This window comes from Mytilus californianus, unplaced genomic scaffold, assembly GCF_021869535.1.
Source record: "Mytilus californianus isolate M0D057914Y unplaced genomic scaffold, xbMytCali1.0.p SCAF_6, whole genome shotgun sequence".
Classification (NCBI taxonomy): Eukaryota; Metazoa; Mollusca; class Bivalvia; order Mytilida; family Mytilidae; genus Mytilus; species Mytilus californianus.
Genome location: NW_026262712.1, coordinates 33,202,564 through 33,224,459, shown reverse-complemented (window position 1 = coordinate 33,224,459; position 21,896 = coordinate 33,202,564). Strand labels below are relative to the sequence as shown.

Sequence of the window (21,896 nt, the reverse complement as noted above, 5' to 3'; positions counted from 1 at the left end):
TTTCCTCAAAATATGAAGAAATAAACTATCAAATGAATGACAATAACATATCATAATTCAGAATTCAATTTCCTTTCATATGGTTTATTTCACTTCGTATGCAATGTTAAAATGCCGTTTTTACAGCCTCAATCACGCCAACTTCATTGTACTTCACAAATTTGATCACTATGGTTATTTTAATCAGTTTTGCTTGTATTAATGAACATGTAGGATTGGCTGCTTAAAACAAACAGAATCAGATGGCTGACTGCTCATATCATTGATTCATATTCATATCATTTGATACCTGTTAATTTTTCGTCTTTTCCTAGTCATGAGAGTGAGATAGATAGATCCTAGTCTGAGTTTACTATGACGTCCAACGGCTGTTTTGCCAGACAAGCTGGGGCCGTGGGACGTCAGAGCTCGTCCCATATCAAAAAGTGGATATTTGCCCGTCCAAAATGGATGCGCCGCTTCGTTGCTTCTGGAGCCTACGGACGGCCTTGGATCCATATAAATCGGACCCCAATTTGTTCATTGTTCATTTATCTCTTCATTTATGTAAGTTACATCTACCTGCCACCCTTTATTTTTTCTCATATTTGGACAGTTTTCACAGTGACCCATCGATTCCGGCATTTTAACGTTCACTTTGAAAGATTGACACGTGACCACGAGAAAAAGTAAGACGTAATGCATTATGGGAGCTGATTTATGCAAATGACCCTGGATCAATATGCATACATTATCTAACACCTCGTTCATTTACGACGCAAATAAACTGAATGGCCGAGTGTGTGCCGATTGTTATCATGTTTGGCTAGGAAGGTTCAAGGCGGAAATAAGCACAAAAATTTGTATACTTAAGTCTCGAGGCCGCGAAGTCTTTCGTAACTTGACGTCCATTTGAAAATTTGCATCACATATGTCTTATTCAAAGAATGAAAAAGGATGAGCCATGCTTTTGCACAATTATTATATATCAAATCGATAAAAGATTATGGTAGAGTGCAATGTTCTGTAAATGTCATTGTTGATTGAATTATTATGTCATCTTAATGGCTCTGAAAATGAGTAATTTTCTTTCGAAATGTCTATTAAATTTCAGTATCCAGATGGCTAGTACCCTATACAATAGGTGTGTTTTGCAGTCGAATGTTGTTCCGTATTTTAAGACTGGTACCAGCGTGGTGTGCAGTATTTCAATTTTAGTCAAGCTAATAGAAACCAATTCACTAGTAAGATAAAAATTCTTTACAGTTTGGTAAACACTGTCTTAATTCTATCATACAGTTTAAGCTTGTCTTGTACACAATGTTTTACAAAAAGTGTATGCTTCCTTTTGTTTAAATTCGATACTCTTCCCAATGTTTATTTCGTCCTCCGGAATGGTCTTAAAACGTAAAATATAATTCAAATTCACAGAAGAGTCTTATCATATACATGTATATATTTGCATCTAGTTTATTTTATTCGTTGGGGAAAATCATTCTGAAGAGGATCATCCGCTTGATACTCCGGGATGTCAAAATGTACAGTCATGTCCGTTTATCACTTTTCCACGTTTTCAGAACCATGTTATGATTTATGTGTTAATTTCTTTTCATATTTACAACTTGACGTCCTGGATATATACGAAGTTTATCCTACTGGATGCTAAGCAAACACAAAATCAATCGTCCAAGCTCTTTATTAGATGTAAAATGTGGAGCCAAACAAGGACTCCCATTAAATTGAATAAGTACACAAAAAATATATTAGATTCGGGCTTAATATTTGTATTTAGCAAAACCTATCGGATTTTTTATGTCCTTAATGATCTTCAGCTTTGTGCTTTTTTTGGCCTTTTAATTTATTTATTCGAGCGTCATTGATGAGTTTTTGGGATGAAACGTGCGTCTGGCGTACAAAATCATAAGCTTGATAAATTTGGTGTGTTCATTTATTTTGTTTTTAACTTTTTTCCTGTGTGCCATCTTTTTGAGAACTTTTGAATGTTGGTTTAATACTGTGAGATTGTTTTTTTACTGTAATTATTCATTTTGCGATATACAAATGAATTTACACTACAAAATGAATATGTCTTGTGTGTCCTTTCTTCTGTAGTGAGCAATAAATGACATTCAAATGATTATGGATGGATTTTTCAATGTGGGATTTTGCTTTTATAGGAGATATGATATAACAGCACAACAAGAAACTATGACTTTTAATGGTGATTTGTCATAAATCTGATCAAACAGTCCTGTTTTATACGTCATTGCCTTAAACAGGGTATTTTTATAGTGTGAAACTGGTTTTACATGAATGTAACTAATGCAGTCATTTTCCGCAAATTAACTGTTCATTAAATGTTAGAATCATATGAAACACAAAGGTTTATCTACCTAGCAGACAGATGACCATAACCAGGTTAACACAGCTTTGTGAAGGTTTTGGCTTTCAACTTCTTGATAATAATTTTGTTTCGAATGGAACTATTAAAATTAATGTATACGTAACGCTATTCCTAGCGTTCTATATAATAATTCTTGTATCTTTAATAACTTTTCGTTTTACATTTCACTACTACAACAGTTCGCTATTCCCGCATCTGTCTGTGTTCATGATTTTTACAAATGTTTATGCTATAATTCTTAAAGGTCAATTTCTAAGCCTTCGGGTTATACTAACTTGATGACACTTTGGTGTGTTTATTTACAGCTTCCTAATGCGGAATTTACAAGTAAATGATACTGCTGTTTATTGCAAAACCATAGGATGTAAAAGTTGTTTTCGTTTCATATCGACGTCACTTTTATGCTTTGCTGGGATAATTGGCTATTGAATCTCAGTTTATTTACAATTAATGTTTCATTTTGCATCATGTTGATGCAATTGATTCGTTTCAAATAGGGTTAAGTCTATATCGTTAATCGTGCAGTTGAATGTTGAAAACGTTGTCGATCTTTAACATGTTTTCCTAAATTATCAAACACAAAAAAAAAAAACAAACAAAAAACAAACGGTTTATACGTAGCTCGATCTTTCCTCTCTTGTAAACGAGACGTGCGTCTAGTGTACAAATTTTCTAAAAGATCTTAATGCATAGTGGAGTGACTTTTAAAGTACATTTGAAGACTATTGAATTTTATATTTGACCGTGCATTTGAAGTGTACAGTAAAAACCTAGCTTAAGGTAGTCTTTGCCTATGATTTTCTAACAATGAATTAATGACACGTCTGGATTGCGAATTTTCCTAGTAGGCATAATTTTGTCCCTACATTTAATTGAAATATATTTTTGTCACCAAACGTTAATGGAGGAATGGTAAATTAATGTTGCAGCTCCTCTCAACAGACTAAAATGATATTTCTGATGATAAATTTTAAAAACAATAAACTGATTTTTCAAATACTACATTTCCTGCCTTTCATATAGCACATATGATCAACAAGACAAAATCCACAAATATTCTAAATGGCCAAAATCTTCAGTCGACTTATTATTGGAGCTATTGCCCTTTATTGATATTTTTTATTATTATTTTGCATTTTTTCCTATTATCATGAAAAACTATAATAGATTAATCATGTTAGTAGAAACATTAAAATGGAATAATTATCAGTAGGATAAGATCTACAAATATGTCAACATGACTGCAAGTGTCAGTCAACTCTTAATAGAGTTATTCCCCTTTAATGATGATTTTTTACTAAAAGTGGTCATTGTTGAAGATGCAGGTGAGCGACACAGACTCTTTATAGCCTTTTGATTATGTACTAATTGCCCCATTTGCTTTTAAACATAAGTATGTGATATACTGAGTTAATTACACGGTACTAAAAAAATAAAATGATACACTTTCAAGTTGGCAAATGCGTCTGTTTATTTTATATTGTTTTGAACGAAGTAAACAAAGGATAAGAAAACAGTTTTTATACGCCCGTTTACGGGACGTATGGTATACCGTTGTCCGTCCGTCTGTCCGTCCGTCGTCCAGTTGTCGGACAATAACTCAAAAAACGCTTTAACCAATTTGCATGAAACTTTGGTGAATTGTTTATATCTATTGACGTCAGCTCCCATTCGTTTTTTTATAAATTTTAGATTTTACGTTTCCGAGTTGTGGGTGTTTTATTCATTAAAAAATGGGGATTTTCGAGATTTCGGACAATAACTCGAAAAACACTTTCACTAATTTGCAAGAAACTTTGGTGAATTGTTTATATCTGTTGTCATGAGCTTCCATTTCGATTTTTATAAATTTTCGATTTTACATTTCCGAGTTATGGGGTTTTATTCATTAAAAAAGGGGGGTTTTCAAATTTTCGGGCAATAACTCAAAAACAATTTCACCAATTTGCAGGAAACTTTGATGAATTGTTTATATCTGTTGTCATGAGCTTCCTTTCGATTTTTATAAATTTTCGATTTTACATTTCCGAGTTATGGGGTTTTATTCATTAAAAAAGGGGATTTTCCAATTTTCGGGCAATAACTCAAAAACAATTTCACCAATTTGCAAGAAACTTTGATGAATTGTTTATATCTGTTGTCATGAGCTTCCTTACGATTTTTATAAATTTTCGATTTTACATTTCCGAGTTATGGGGTTTTATTCTTTAAAAAAGGAGGGTTTTCCAGTTTTCAGACTATAACCCAAAAATGCTTTCTGCAGTTTTCATGAAACTTGAGTTGTTTATATTCATTGACGTAAGCTCCCTTTCGATTTTTATAAATTTTAGATTTTACTTTTCCAAATTATGAGATTTTATTCATAAAAAGGGGTGATTTTCCAGTTTTCAGACAATTTCTTTAAAGTGCTTTCAATGAGCAGTTTTCGCGAAACTTAAGTGACTGGTTTATATCTATTAAGATAACCTCCCTTTCGTTTTTTTTTGAAATTTCTGATATGACATTGAGAAATTATTGAACTTGAAAAGCGACGGGCGTATCATGCGGTAATGGCGCAGCTGTTTATTAACCTTTTTTCATTATTTTCCAATGTATGTTTTCACTGCTGTCTGAATGGCACTAACTGCCATAAAAATGAAACAGTAAATAAATAAATTATGTAAAAGTATTACCGGTATCAATCAGTTACACAATGAAAGGTCATTTCAAAAAATTGCTTCAACGTATAGAATTTGAACCAGTTTTAATCAGTTGTCTTTTTATTTTCTCTATACCCATTATAGTATATATACTATTTTACAACATCGAATTGACACTGATATTGTGTACTATATTGTTGTTGCTAACATCTTTAATTTTTGACTGTTAAAGATACTGTGGTTAGCAGCTCTTTTTTTTAAGAATAACATTGAACACCTTCTTAGGATTCAATGTTCAGGACAACTGTTTCTAAAATAACCTTGATGTCCGCTCGAAACAGATTTTATTAAATTATTTACTACGTACTGTAGACAACGATTAAGGGCTTGTTATATATAAAGGCAACAGTAGTATACCGCTGTTCGAAATTCATAAATCGATTGAGAAAAAAAACAAATCCGGGTTACAAACTAAAACTGAGGGAAACACATTAAATATAAGAAGAGAACTACGACACAACAGAAACACAACATTAAAATGTAACACACACAGAAACAAACTATAATATAATAATGGCCATTTTCCTGACTTGGTACAGGACATTTTAAGAAAAAAATGGTGGGTTGAACCTGGTTTTGTGGCTAGCCAAACCTCCCGCTTTTATGGCAATGTTAAATATAACATTAAAATGACAACATTACATGACAGGACTACAATACAAATAAATGGGAGAACATATAGGACAGAGAAACATACGAATAATAGCTAACAAAAGGTACCAGGTTTAAAATTTAATACGCAAGACGCGCGTTTCGTCCACACAAGACTAACCAGTGACGCTCAGATCAAAAAAGTTCGAAAGCCAAAACAAGTACAAAGTTGAAGAGCATTGAGGATCAAAAGTTCCAAAAAGTTGTGCCAAATACGGCTAAGGTTATATCTCTGGGCTGAGCTCATATGCTGACAAGATGTTTGGTTTTTTTTTCTAGTTTTTATTTTGTCTGACGGTTGTTGTAGTATTGACGTTATTCTCAAATCAAAAACAATATTTATTTTTGTTTTAAATTTATGTTCCTGTAAACATAATAAATATCGAAAAGAAATAGTTTGTTAGAAAACATGACCCCAACTACTTTCGATACATAAAAGATGAATAGTAGTTTCTTAAATCATGATGACACTTTAATAGTTTGTATTGGTTGTTTTTACAATCAGGAATAATATGGCATTATTTCAAGTGCTATTTCCGTAATAATAAACAAAGAATGTGTTTATATATGTCGTTCATATATCATGTATATGCATTTCACACATTTTCACGCGCTAATTAGTTGTAGGGTCTTTGGAAGATGAATGTAGTAACAGCTCACCTGTCATTTTTTTTCAATTATTGCTCATATTTTCTTGTCAGTATTATTTCATCTTGTAACGTATGCAATTTCTATGATATATGGTTCATGCCTGCATGGTCAATAAAGTTTGAATATATGAGATATGTTTTGTTATTTCATTCTTTAACATCAGGCTTACCCAAAGACAAGTTGATGAAAGAAACTAATTAGAAACTATTGTGTTTTCCAAAATGTCAATGGATCATTGACTTTATACTGGCATATATATTAAGATCTGCCATTTGTTCCTGTTATAATTTTTTTTCGAAACAATTAAAGGTATTTACTTTTCAATTTAGTACTAAATGTTGACTTAGACAAATGAAACAAATGTTGGACTTTGGCACGACAGGTGCCACACGTGGAGCAGGACCTGCTTACCCTTCCGGAGCACCTTAGATCATCTCTAGCTTTTGGTGGGGTTTGTGTTGCTCAAACTTTGGTTGTCTATGTTGTGCCTTGTGTACTGGTTGTCTTTTTTTACTTTATTAGCCATGGCGTTGCCAGTTTATTTTCGACTAATGAGCTTGAATGTCCCTTTGGTATTCATCGCCTCTTTTTTGTTAAACAGATATTCCGTTACGGTTGACTAAATCACCATAGACTCAATTGACATTGACAAAAAATACAGTAAAGATACATACAAATACTGAAAAAAATGCTTTGGTATCTACAGTAAAACGAGTTGCTTTTGTCGTGTGTTAATTCTATTTGTGTATTTCAAAAGGGTCGTTGAAATAGTTTTTTTTTTTAGAAATCCTATTGGAAGAATACTTTTAGAGGGTTTTGATTAATTGATAGATTGATTAGTGATTTCTTTACGCCACATCATAGAAGGTTTTGAAATAATGACCAAAACAATATAAGGTCAACCATACCTAAGTGTTATGAAACCTTAGTTCTCGACAAAAAATGACAAAGACCTTAACAAAGTAGCAAGACGTTTATAAGCTTAGCTTAGCCCGAGAGAGTTTCAACCTTACTTTAGGGTCGATAATGATTTTTTAACCGGAAATTTATGACTATGTTCACTCTGCAGTGGTAACTGAAAAAATAGCCATTTATCTTAATGTTCATTGGTTCATTTTTTAAATATGTTATGTCGAAAGATCAGTCTTTCAGAAATTCTTTATTTTTTTAGTTTTGTTCCAGTATATAACATTGAAATAGATTAAAATGAGAGATTATCTTAAGAGAACACTGATAAATGTATAAGTCTTTGATCGGTTCATATATATTCATTCGTTTTAAAGACCTGACATTACATTTATAAATAATGAATTCCCCCTCCCCCAAAAGAAGAATAAATTAATGTGAGGAAAACTTCATATTTATATTTTGACATTGCTTTTGCCTTCAATGAAATTTTATGATTTTCTCCCACGATAAATAATTATTGATACAAACCATTATTAGAATAATGTATCTACTATGACCTGGTTTTATGACTCGCCAAGACTGGTTTCTAGAGTATCTTGTTTAACCAACCGTGAATTTTTTTTATTTGAACTTTCTGTTATAGCAGATTCCTTTTGAATGTTTTTCTTTTTATCGCAATCTTCTTTGACATAACTTTCATAAGTTGTACAGATTAGTAACGGATATATTTCATTGACCTCATTACAGCCATTTTGATTGACATTTATGTCATTCTTTGAATGATTGATGGGGTATTTGCACGCTTCAAATTCATGTCGTAAATTAATCATGTTCTGCGGTAATGGTTCCTCGGTATAAGAAAAACTGGACTTTCGAGATATTGATATAGTAGACCTTTGGTGAAAATCGGAAGACATCTGGTCTCTTTTGAAAATTGCATGTTTTATGCATTGTTTTGTAGAGTAAAACATTTCTTTAAACACGGCTAAAAACTTAGCACTCATTGCCATGTATATTATAAAATTAACGGCCGAGTTTAGTACTTCTAAGAAGAATGTTATATAAGATACAAATTGTTGAAAGTTCTTTGATCTGCCTAATCGAGTATAACCTTTCCATGTTGTCTGTAGTAAGCTATTAATAGCTCCTGGCAATATGCAAATAAGGAATGTAAATGAAACTACAAGGAGCATTACGGTTACTTTTCTTTGCTCTTGTTCCTGATTGTGAGTTGGCTTCTTTTCAGATCGCAAATATTCTCTTTTCCTAGCCGTTCTCTTTATTGCCAATAGAATTAAAATGTTTAAAATCAGAATTAGTATAACTGGCAAAAATCTGAAAACAGAATTCAAAACAATTCCGTACATTCTGCAAAACTTTTCACTTGTATCTGGATTTCTTACAACAACTGCATATGAAGTATTGTCTTTGACTGTATGGACAACATTATATTTAAATATAAATGGAATGAATGATATGATAGTAAGTATGTAAATTATTGAAATAGCAATAAAAGTCGATTTTTTGCTGCAAATCAGTTTTGCTCTCATGGGAAAATGAACAGCCACGAATCTTTCGAAACCGATTAATGTTGTGAGTAAAGAGGTTATCCGAGCAGTCACCAAACTCGTGTACATTCCAAGGTAAGGGAAAAGAGTGCTTCTAAAGTTGTTACCTTCAATTGGATCTACATTGATGTAAATAATAATTGCTGAAAATAACACTGCATTAAGCAACAGTAGCAAATCCGATATAGCCATCCCTAATAAGCAGTAAATGCTTGCCGTCTTCTTTTTCCAATGACACAAGACTGAAACACTAATCACATTACCAATTATTCCAAACACTGACACTGGTAGTAGTAAATATAATCCAAACACATTTTTAACGATTTTAAGATTTTCGTCAGAAATAATCGAATCATATTTAGCTAGCAGTGAAACAGTAACATTGTCTTCGGAACTAACTTTGCACATTTCATATTTATTAATTTCTAAAGGTTGAAGCATATGAATAGTCAAATTAATTTCATGTGGCCGTAATGTTTGAAATATAGTCATTGGCCTTTTTATACAATTACTACGATCATATTGTTCATATCATGCTTTAAACTTCCATCTGTCCAAGTTGATCGTCAACATATTTATGTAACAGACACAGCACTCTCTTGTGAGAAGTTAGCGTGATTTATTGTTATGCTAATAACATCGGCTGACCAGCTGCCAAGACATGAGTTTACAATTATATTTACATCAGTTATATCAATGTTTAATGGACATAGATTATTCTCATCTTCGTAAACACGATTCCAATGTACTATCCCATGATAATCTCTGTAATGATTTCTTGTTTTCCCGGATTCATTTCCTTGGAGAAATTACTTTTAATCGGACAATAAACTTGCATATATGTTTCCCCTTTGAAGTGAACCATTTGGGATTATAGCAATTGATTCGTGAACAGTTCCTGAATTTGAATACTTTTAAACAACACGTACCTATATAGAGTCAAAAAGGTAAACTAAAATATTTAAAGAACAGTATTTTTTTTCTCAAAAAATTAATGACCAAATTTGAAAGGATGAAAGAACATACTCTTTTAATGAAAAAAGGGAAAAGGATTAACTATTCATTTTAATCTATAGTGATTAGAAACTTGGAAAAGCATATCATCTTCTCGTATATTTTATGATGGTATGATACTAGACCCCTAACGGGAGGAATTGTGATTGATTTTCATATGACGAAGACATAATCTTTCAGTCAGTTTAATTGAGGTCTGGAGCTGGCATGTCAGTAACTGCTAGTAGTCCTTTGTTAATTTATGTTGATTATTGTCATTTTGCTTAGATTCTTCTGTTACCTTTTTAAACATCGGACTCGGACTTCTTTTGAACTGAATTTTACTGTGCGTATTACTGTGTGTTTGTTTATTCCACATTGGCTAGAAGTTTAATCGTGTTAAACATGTCGATACTTTTATTTTGGCATTGCACAAGTCATGTCTTCTTTGTCTGTCCATGGCGTTAAAACACTAAATCCCTGGGATGTGTTTTAATTGGTTTTAGTCTCTGATGCATGATTTTTTTTTTTATTTATTGTGTTTGGCTTTTAATAAGATTTCAGTAACTGCGAGTACTCTCAAATCGTACTTTCTTTTAATTTGATCTGTTGACACAATTTGTAATGCATTTTTGTTATTCAATTTTTTTTGTGTTATATCTCCTCTCACTATGTACCACATTTGAAAAGTATTTAGCATGACTATAAATTTTAACTTCTGTACTCGTACTATGAACAACAAATTTATTTATTTTGTTAAAAATATTTCCGTACTCCTTGCTACAAAATTATTGTATTTAAATTTACCTGTGTACGTTATTTTATTTAACGCCATTTTGTCCCAGGTTTCAGTTGTCATTTTGACATTGTTTTACATTCCCCCCCCCCCCCCCCCCCTGTTTTTTTTTAGTAATTTTGTATTTATATTGTGTTATAGATCAAATTTATTCGTTCAGTGTATGTTTATTCGTTCAGTGTATGTTTACTTGTTTTTGTTAATATGTCTTTTGGTTCGAGTTAAGCCATTTCAATTGATATTTTATAGTGTGTCTTTCTATGTTGTAATGTTACACTACTGTTTCAGGTTAGGGTGAAGGTTGGCGCTTGTTAAAACTTTTAAACCTGCTGCGTTTGTTTGCACCTGTCCTAAGTCAGGGACCTGTTGTTCAGTGGTTATCGTTTGTTGATGTGGTTCAGAAGTGTTCTCGTTTCTCGTTTTTTATATAGATTATGCCGTTGGTTGTCCTGTTTGAATTGTTTTACACTAGTCATTTTTGGGCCCTTTATAGCTTGCTGTTCGATATGAGCCAAGGCTCCGTGTTAATTGTTTACTTTTTACACATTGTGACTTAGATGGAGAGTTGTCTCATTGGCACTCATATCACATCTTCTTATATATATTAACCCCGCCTTTTTATTATGGTTCATTTATACGTTTCTGAGTTGAGTGTGAAGTCCATATTCGCTGAACTAGTAAACATTATTGAAGCCAGCCTCCGGTGCAGGATTTTCTGGCTGCGTTGAAGATCCGTTGGTGGCTTTGGGCTGTTTTCTGCTCTGTGGTCGGGTTGTCTCGTTAACGCATTCCCCGTTTCCATTCTCAATTTTGCTTATTTAATTGTCAAATAAAAAAAGAAATATATTTAAAGGGTATGAACAGTATACGTAGCGGCTTTTTGACTTTTAATAATATAGATGAAATTAATACTTAATATGTCAACTATTTTTATACGGCCGCAAAAATTAAAAATTTTTTGGTCGTATATTGGTATGACGTTGGCGTCGTCGTCGTCGTCGTCGTCGTCGTCGTCGTCGTCTGGCGTCGTCCGGCGTCGTCCGAAGACACATTGGTTTTCGCACTCTAACTTTAGTTTAAGTGAATGGATCTCCATGAAATTTTACCATAAGGTTCAATACCACTAAAGGAAGGTTGGGATTGATTTTGGGGGTTATGGTACCAACAGTTAAGGAATTAGGGGCCAAAAAGGGGCCAAAAATAAGCATTTTTGTAACTTCCAGACAATAACTTGTGTGTAAGTGTATGGATCTCTCTGACATTGTACCACAAGGTTCCATATCACAAAGGGAAGGCTGTAATTGATTTTGGGGGTAATTGCCTCAAAATTTTAGGAATAAGGGGCCAAAAAAGGGGCAAAAAACAAGCATTTTTCTAGTTTCATGACAATAACTTGTGTGTAAGTGTTTGGATATTTCTGAAATTGTACTACAAGGTTCCATATCACAAAGGGAAAGCTGGAATTGAGTTTGGGGGTAATTGCCCGAAACGTTTAGGAATTGGGGGCCAAAAAGGGGCCAAAAATAAGCATTTTTCTAGTTTCCAGACAATAACTTGTGTTCAAGTGTATGGATCTCTCTGAAATTGTACTGCAAGGTACCATACCACAAAGGGAAGGCTGGGATTGAGTTTGGGGGTGATGAATCATAAGGGGGTTCAAAAAATTGGGGGGGGGGATTTTTTTTCTTTTCTTTTTTTCCTTTTTTTTTTCTTTTAAAATTTTCCATTTTAATTTGGTTATTTCTGATTTATATTTAAAAGCAAATAATAATGATATGGTAGGAGATACACACCAAACAGGATGTGTAAATTATTATATAATAAGTATTGTGCAATAGCAAGAAATTTTCAATTGCACAGTATTGCACAATAGCAAGAAATCTTCAATTGCACAGTATTGCGCAATAGCAAGAAATCTTCAATTGCACAGTATTGCGCAATAGCAAGAAATATCCAATAGCACAATATTGCGCAATAGCAAGAAATTGTCAATTGTACAGTATTGCGCAATAGCAAGAAATATTCAATTGCACAGTATTGTGCAAAAGAAGATACTTCATATAAATTGCTTATTTCTTGATCAATTTCAATGGGGTTTTATTCTTGAATTCTTGGGTTGGGGTTCTTTGATATGCCGAATCTAACCGTGTATTTAGATTCTTAATTTTTGGTTCCGTTTTCAAATTGGTCTGCATTAAGGTCCAAAGGGTCCAAAATTAAACTTAGTTTGATTTTAACAAAAAATGAATTTTTAGGGTTCTTTGATATGCTGAATCTAAACATGTATTTAGATTTTTGATTATGGGCCCAGTTTTCAAATTGGTCTACATTAAGGTCCAAAGGGTCCAAAATTAAACTTTTTTGTTTGATTTTAGCAAAAATTGAATATATGAGGTTCTTTGATATGCTGAATCTAAACATGTATTTAGATTTTTGATTTTTGGCCCTGTTTTCAAGTTGGTCCAAATTGGGGTCCAGTATTTAAACTTTGTTTGATTTCAACAAAAATTGAATATATGGGGTTCTTTAATATGCTGAATCTAACCATGTATTTAGATTTTTTTTGTGGACCCCGTTATCAAATTGGTTCTTATTAAGGTCAAAGGGGTCCAAAATTAAACTTAGTTTGATTTTAACAAAAATTGAATTCTTGGGGTTCTTTGATATGCTGAATCTAAACATGTGTTTAGATTTTTGATTATGGGCCCAGTTTTCAAGTTGGTCCAAGATAGGGTCCAGTATTTAAACTTTGTTTGATTTCAACAAAAATTGAATATATGGGGTTCTTTGATATGCTGAATCTAAACATGTATTTAGATTTTTGATTATGGGTCCAGTTTTCAAGTTGGTCCAAATTGGGGTCCAAAATTAAACTTTGTTTGATTTCAACAAAAATTGAATATATGAGGTTCTTTGATATGCTGAATCTAACCATGTATTTAGATTTTTTATTTGTGATCCCGCTATCAAATTGGTTCATATTGAGGTCAAAAGGGTCCAAAATTAAACTTTGTTTGATTTCATCAAAAATTGAATTATTGGGGTTCTTTGATATGCCAAATCTAACTGTGTTTTTAGATTTTTAATTTGGGTCGTTTTTTAAATTGGTCTTCATTGAGGTCCAAATAAAGGGTCCAAAATTAAACTTAGTTTGATTTTAAGAAAAATTGAATTCTTGGGGTTCTTTGATATACTGAATCTAAACATGTGTTTAGATTTTTGATTATGGGCCCAGTTTTCAAGTTGGGGTCCAAAATTAAACTTTTTTTGATTTCAACAAAAATTGAATATATGGGGTTCTTTGATATGCTGAATCTAGCCATGTATTTAGATTTTTTATTTGTGAACCCCATTATCAAATTGGTTCATATTAAGGTCAAAAGGGTCCAAAATTAAACTTTGTTTGATTTCATCAAAAATTGAATTATTGGGGTTCTTTGATATTCCAAATCTAACCATGTATTTAGATTTTTAATTTTAAGTCCTGTTTTTTAAATTGGTCTACATTAAGGTCCAAAGGGTCCAAAATTAAACTTAGTTTGATTTTAGCAAAAATTGAATTCTTGGGGTTCTTTGATATGCTGAATCTAAACATGTGTTTAGATTTTTGATTATGGGCCCAGTTTTCAAGTTGGTCCAAGATAGGGTCCAGTATTTAAACTTTGTTTGATTTCAATAAAAATTGAATATATGGGGTTCTTTGATATGCTGAATCTAACCATGTATTTTGATTTTGGACATTGGACCATAATAGGTAAATTAAAAAAATTCAGGTTCTTAGACCACATTCTTTCTGTGTCAGAAACCTATGCTGTGTCAAATATTTAATAACAATCCAAATTCAGAGCTGTATCAAGCTTGAATGTTGTGTCCATACTTGCCCCAACTGTTCAGGGTTCGACCTCTGCGGTCGTATCAAGCTGCGCCTTAGCGAAGCATTTTATTAGAAATATTTTTAAAAACTTCTTGAAAACACATATAAATTAATTTCTATTTCACATGAATGCTTTTAAAGTATGAATGGAAACGACTATATCAAACGCATCATTAATTAAAAAAGATACATCTCTTAATCCAAGCCTGTCCTCTTAAAATATGAAAAAGGTACATGATATCATTTTTTTTAATTCCTATTATATCCAAGCATCACGTTTTTATTGTAAATAAGCATTGGTTTACGTTAAATATCTTTTGGGTTTTTTTTAATAAAAAGGAGACAACATTCCAAAAACCATAATCATGATAACAGCAGAAAAATACGAACAGACAAATACGCGGTTTATATGCAATTGTCTATACAATGTGTCCGATTAAATCTTCTCATAACTAAGTAGCATTCATAAATCATGTTAATTGATTTGCAAAAGAGAAAGCTTATCAAATCTTTAAGTGTGAATTAGTAATTATTTAACGTATTTTGCCAATTTTTCTTGCATTTGATTTCCTCATCTGTCAAACAATGAAAGCTGATTTTTTATACGACCGCAAAAAAATTTTTGTGGTTGTATATTGGTATGACGTTGGCGTCGTCGTCGTCGTCGTCGTCGTCTGGCGTCGTCCGGCGTCGTCCGAAGACACATTGGTTTTCGCACTCTAACTTTAGTTTAAGTGAATGGATCTCTTTGAAATTTTACCACAAGGTTCAATACCACAAAAGGAAGGTTGGGATTGATTTTGGGGGTTATGGTACCAACAGTAAAGGAATTAGGGGCCAAAAAGGGGCCAAAATAAGCATTTTTGTAACTTCCAGACATAACTTGTGTGTTAGTGTATGGATCTCTCTGACATTGTACCACAAGGTTCCATATCACAAAAGGAATGCTGGGATTGATTTTGGGGGTAATTGCCTCAAAATATTAGGAATTAGGGGCCAAAAAAGGGGCAAAAAAACAAGCATTTTTCTAGTTTCATGACAATATGGATCTTTCTGAAATTGTACTACAAGGTTCCATATCACAAAGGAAAAGCTGGAATTGAGTTTAGGGGTAATTGCTGAAACGTTTAGGAATTGGGGGCCAAAAAGGGGCCAAAAATAAGCATTTTTCTAGTTTCCAGACAATAACTTGTGTTCAAGTGTATGGATCTCTCTGAAATTGTACTGCAAGGTACCATACCACAAAGGGAAGGCTGGGATTGATGATGAGGGTAATTGCCTCAATATTCTAGGACTTAGGGGCCAAAAAGGGGCAAAAAACAAGCATTTTTCTAGTTTCAGGACAATAACTTGTGTGTAAGTGTATGGATCTTTCTGATATTGTACTACAAGGTTCCATAATACAAAGGGAAAGCTGGGTTTGAGTTTGGGGGTAATTGCCCTAATTGTTTAGGAATTTGGGGCCAAAAAGGGGCCAAAAAACACATTTTCTAGTTTCCAGACAATAACTTGTGTTCAAGTGTATGGATCTCTCTGAAATTGTACTGCAAGGTACCATACCACAAAGGGAAGGCTGGGATTGAGTTTGGGGGTGATGAATCATAAGGGGGTTCAAAAAATTTGGGGGGGGGGATTTTTTTTTTTTTTCCTTTTTTTTTTCTTTTTTTCCTTTTTTTTTCTTTTAAAATTTTCCATTTTAAGTTGGTTATTTCTGATTTATATTTAAAAGCAAATAATAATGATATGGTAGGAGATACACACCAAACAAGATGTGTAAATTATTTTATAATAAGTATTGTGCAATAGCAAGAAATTTTCAATTGCACAGTATTGCACAATAGCAAGAAATCTTCAATTGCACAGTATTGCGCAATAGCAAGAAATCTTCAATTGCACAGTATTGCGCAATAGCAAGAAATATCCAATAGCACAATATGCGCAATAGCAAGAAATTGTCAATTGTACAGTATTGCGCAATAGCAAGAAATATTTAATTGCACAGTATTGTGCAAAAGAAGATACTTCGTATAAATTGCTTATTTCTTGACCAATTTCAATGGGGTTTTATTCTTGAATTCTTGGGGTTCTTTAATATGCTGAATCTAACCGTGTATTTAGTTTTTGGATTTTGGGCCCCGTTTTTAAATTGGTCCACATTGAGGTCCAAAGGGTCCAAAATTAAACTTTGTTTGATTTCATCAAAAATTGAATTATTGGGGTTCTTTGATATGCCGAATCTAACCGTGTATTTAGATTCTTAATTTTTGGTTCCGTTTTCAAATTGGTCTACATTAAGGTCCAAAGGGTCCAAAATTAAACTTAGTTTGATTTTAACAGAAATTGAATTCTTAGGGTTCTTTGATATGCTGAATCTAAACATGTATTTAGATTTTTGATTATGGGCCAAGTTTTCAAGTTGGTCCAAATCGGGGTCCAAAATTAAACTTTGTTTGATTTCAACAAAAATTGATTATATGGGGTTCTTTGATATGCTGAATCTAACCATGTATTTAGATTTTTGATTTTTGGGCCCCGTTTTCAACTTTGTCCACATTGAGGTCAAAAGGGTCCAAAATTAAACTTTGTTTGATTTCATCAAAAATTGAATTCTTGGGGTTCTTTGATATGCTGAATCTAACCATGTTTTTAGATTTTGGATATTGGACCATAATAGGTGAATGTCCAATTTAAAATTTTTAAGTTCTTAGACCACATTCATTCTGTGTCAGAAACCTATGCTGTGTCAAATATTTAATCACAATCCAAATGCAAAGCTGTATCAAGCTTGAATGTTGTGTCCATACTTGCCCCAACTGTTCAGGGTTCGACCTCTGCGGTCGTATCAAGCTGCGCCCTGCGGAGCATTTTATTTTAGTTTGCCCTAGGGAAATGACGATATTATACATGTTATATGACACACAAATAATCAGAACATTCACATGTATCAAGATTAGGATGGAAGAGTTGAGATTTCAATATTTCTTTCCACGCTACGTGTTCATATGCTTGTCAGATGTCAAGAATCTCGTCAGTGGTTGTCTTTAGGTTCATATCAAAGTTGTATATCCTTTGGTGAATTTAGTGTACATATCAGATATTTGTTATCCTCTGTTAAATTTATTTACAGTATTTCAAGGCTCGATTTGATTTAGAATTTGCCACATTGTGCAGACATTTTTTGTTGTTGGAGGTCTGATAATAAAACGCATGTCCTTGACAATCGTATCAGCTAGTAGAAATTTGTACAATTATATGGGCATTATTTACATTGAACACTGATTTTTCATTTCATCATTTATCATTTCCAACGAAATTATCTACCATATTCGCACTTACAGGAATCGATTTGTAACTTTTTTTTATGCAGTTTGAGTAAAAAATCGTAAAAATAATTTTGAGAAAATCATAAACACGTGTCTCTGCTTTCCAAGATACATTAAGCCAATAAAACGAGGTGAAAGCTACCAAGGGACATTTAAACCTCATTAGTCCAGATTAATTGACAATGCCATGTAAAATAGACGACAAAAAGACAAGTGCACAAAACGCTACAAGATAACTAGAGACTCAGTGAGCAACACGAACCCTGGTGGTGATCTCAGGTGTCCCGGAAGGGCAATAATTAGTCATGTTATGTGTTATAAATATACTCATATTCTAACAAATAACTGTTTTCCAGTAAACAGGGATATTTGATCAATGCACTTATCACGTAGTCAGAGAAGCGATGAGAATTGATTTGATCTTGCTACGAACAATTAAAAATGACAAATTCTTTACCAATAATGTTGACTAGCTATTATCTTTATTATCACTTAAGAAATTCCTGTTATTCAAGAAACATCACAACCATCATCAAGGTTGGGTCGTTCGTGTTCTTAATCATTGATAACATTTTATTGGACGATGATATCAGAGTCTCTAATAATTGGACGTTCATATACATTGATTGGTTTCAAAAGATCGATACAGTAAAAGTCAGTACTTTGGAACTTGTATGTTTTATTATAGATTTTACATTTTGCTGGGTTTTTCACACAGACTGAGAATCTATATCCCTCAGGCTTCTTGTATGCCTCTTATGCGATTCCATCACCTTTTGTCTTGTTTTTTTATGTTCTTACTGGTTCAATGAGAATTCAACATTGGTAAACTACTGTGTTTCTAAATATCTCTAAATGATAAACGCATCGCCATATTTCTATGCATGTTCATACTTTTGGCTCAGAACGTTTCTGTGGAACGGCAATTTAATAATTCGTAACAAAAAAAAATCCGATATGTTTTGTTTTGTGTGGTGGATTTAACGTGACAAAAACACCTTTCATTTCTACCAGAAATTTAAATACACCATTGAAAGTCCATAATCTAATAAAAGTTTACAGATCGCAACATTGTGTTATTCCACATCGTTCTCACGATTGTATTTAATTTAATTGAAAGATATTCTCTATTGCCACGGCCGAATAATGATCATAGTGGTCTTATGGCTTATACGCTAATCAAATGAACGGACAATAGTAACTAATGACGGAAAGACGTTATAGGTATGTTACATGCTTTTTTATCTTTGATAATTATGATGTTGAACAATCAGAGGTGTATTGAAAGAAATTACCTTGATCGCTATAATTGAATGGAGTTATCGCTTGACATTCCAAGTGCGGAATTGGTGGATTGAAGTAAGTTATATAATGGGCGAAATCTCCAGTCGTAATCTGACTCGAGCTATTTCGTTATTATTGATATGGTAAGCATTTGCAAGAAAAAAACAAAAAAATCAACATTACAAAACACTCGTCAACACAATGGTTCAATAGAAACCTACAACAATGCCGGTATTAACTCGCATGTTGCGAAGGGTATGCAGTTTTCGATCTTCCAGTGCCACCTACCATCATTAGTGCATGTATTTTGAACTAAAACGCTCATTTAGATGTTAATTTTCCACCTATTTTTTTACATTGAGAACTCTTGATACAGAAGGTTCTCTGTGATCAACATCCTCTGTCGATTAAAACCTGATAGGAAATGCAGGTCATTGCTTAACGTATCAACATGCATAAATATTTGTTTTCCAACGAAATTATGCAATGAATAGGCATGAAGAGTTTATGTATGCATTTGAAATATACTGTCAAGAAGATAAATTGAATTCTTAAAAAATGATAATGGCTTTCTGAAGTATTCACCGCTAGTTATCGCTTAAATAATTTTGCAATAATTACTATCACCGCAAAAGTGGTGCTCTGTGTAACATAACATAATTTAGCTTTAATTGTATGCCAAATGTTAAATTTATTTATAAGTGCAATAAATACGAAATTTGTTTATCTTTTAAGATTACAAAATGTAAGTATATTAAAATAAATTAAATCATATAACAGTTAAAAGAACTTTGTACCATTATGCGATTGATCTCAAATTATTGGTAGCATGTTTGACTTAATTATTTTTACAATAGAATTATAATAAAACGCTTGCTATCTCAAAGTTGTCTTAATTCTTAAGCATTATGAAATAGGTCTAAATAGGATTCCCGAATGGATTTAATATAAAATAAGATGATGCGGTATAATTGCCAATGCGACAACTCTCCACCAGGCTTTCAACAATGAGCAAAACCCATACCGCATAATCAGGTATAGAAGGCCCCGAAATGACAAATGTAAAACAAATTTAAACAAGAAAACAAACTGTCTGATTTATGTACAAAATAATGAACGAAAAAAAATATTATATACAGCAATAAACGACAAGCACTGAATTACAGGCTCCTGACTTTGGATAGGCACATACAGAATGTGGTGGGGTTAAGCGCCAACCCTCCCACTAACCTGGGACAGTGGTGTAACAGTACAACATAAGAACAAATTATAAAAACCAGTTGAAAAGGCCTTACTAATTAGATCGATACAAAGCACAAATTCATCTAACAAAAACACAGACCGGAAGTGGCAGGGTACTTATAAATACATAGGAATCTGATTACAGTAGTTGTCGTCTGTTTATGTAGTTCATACGTGTTTTTCGTTTCTCGTTTTTATATATATTAGACCGTTGGTTTTTCCGTTTGAATGGTTTTACACTAGTAATTTTTTGGGGCCCTTTATAGCTTGCTGTTCGGTGTGAGCCAATGCTCCGTGTTGAAGGCCGTACCTTGACCTATAATGGTTTACTTATATAAATTGTAACTTGGATGGAGAGTTGTCTCATTGGCACTCATACCACATCTTCCTATATCTATATATGTTTTGCTGTCATCGTTTGAAAAATACCAACGGCTAATATGTAGGTTGGTTTCTATATTGTTGAAATTATGTGGCTGCCATTTTCTGGCAATTAACTTTTATGTATTTTTTTTTAGTTCAGTTTTTCACTTTTTGTATTGTGGAAGTACCTTGGACCAGTTTTTTTTTTTTTTTTTTTTTATTTTTGTGTTATCATGATTTGTTATGCCTACATATAGTCAGATCATATGTTTTCGTACGTCATATGAATTTGTGCTATGCGTGCTTTTTCAAAGGAAATTGTGACGTCACAATGCTTTCTTAATAGCGCGAAATATACGAGGATATATAAAAAGAAAAAAATAACACAAATCACATTATAAGTAAAAATTAGATTGAAAGTACACTAAATTGTATTTCTGTAAAAGATTATCAAAATCTACAATGAAAATTCACATGTAGTCAATCATCTCCTTCAACCGGTTTCGCTACTGTTGCAATATTCATGGATGTGAAGACTATCTTTACTGATACAGCCTCTTTAAAATGTATTTTTTTTAATTGATTTATCGGATTTATGCCCTATTTTTTTGTATTTGTTTTGGATGATTGTGTTGTTCATTATGTCGATTAAGGGGCAGATGTGTTAAATACGACTTGTTTTTGATATGAAAGTGGCATTGCAGATGTCGTTTGTGGTGTACCATAGTCATTAAAAATTACAATTTTATTTCAACCAATTGTTTGTGTTAATAGAATTCATATAGTTTTGAAGGAATTGGCAGATTTGTCTTAATGCTTTATTTCACTCAGAAGTATTAAAGTTTTAATTCAGTCGTATCAATTTTACAGATGCACTACTATAAATTTCTATAAAAACAACTGACAAGGATTGTTTGAACACCTGATGTCGACTCATTATTTGTATTGAAGATCAACACATGCGTTTTTATTTAAAATGACAGTGAAATAGGTTAATAAATCACCCAAAGACCCTTTATAACAAAAAATTGAAAGAAAAAATAGTATTATTGTTTTCCTGAAAGTAAACGTTTGAAATAATAAGAAAATTAATTATGGATCATTAAAAGAAATGGTCAAATTTTCCTCAATCTGAAACTACAATGCACTGCTTGAACATA

General features: G+C 32.7%; 1 protein-coding gene and 1 long non-coding RNA gene across 2 annotated transcripts in view; both read left to right on the top strand.

Annotated features, from left to right (window-relative positions):
- The window catches only part of LOC127705005 (ER membrane protein complex subunit 10-like), an 81,923-nt gene that overhangs the window by 39,368 nt on the left and 20,659 nt on the right, over positions 1-21,896 (top strand). The window lies entirely within an intron of this gene.
- LOC127705017 (uncharacterized) lies at positions 12,326-13,505 on the top strand. Its single transcript, XR_007983611.1, has 2 exons — positions 12,326-12,849; positions 12,985-13,505. It is a non-coding gene; the product is annotated as an uncharacterized LOC127705017 (long non-coding RNA).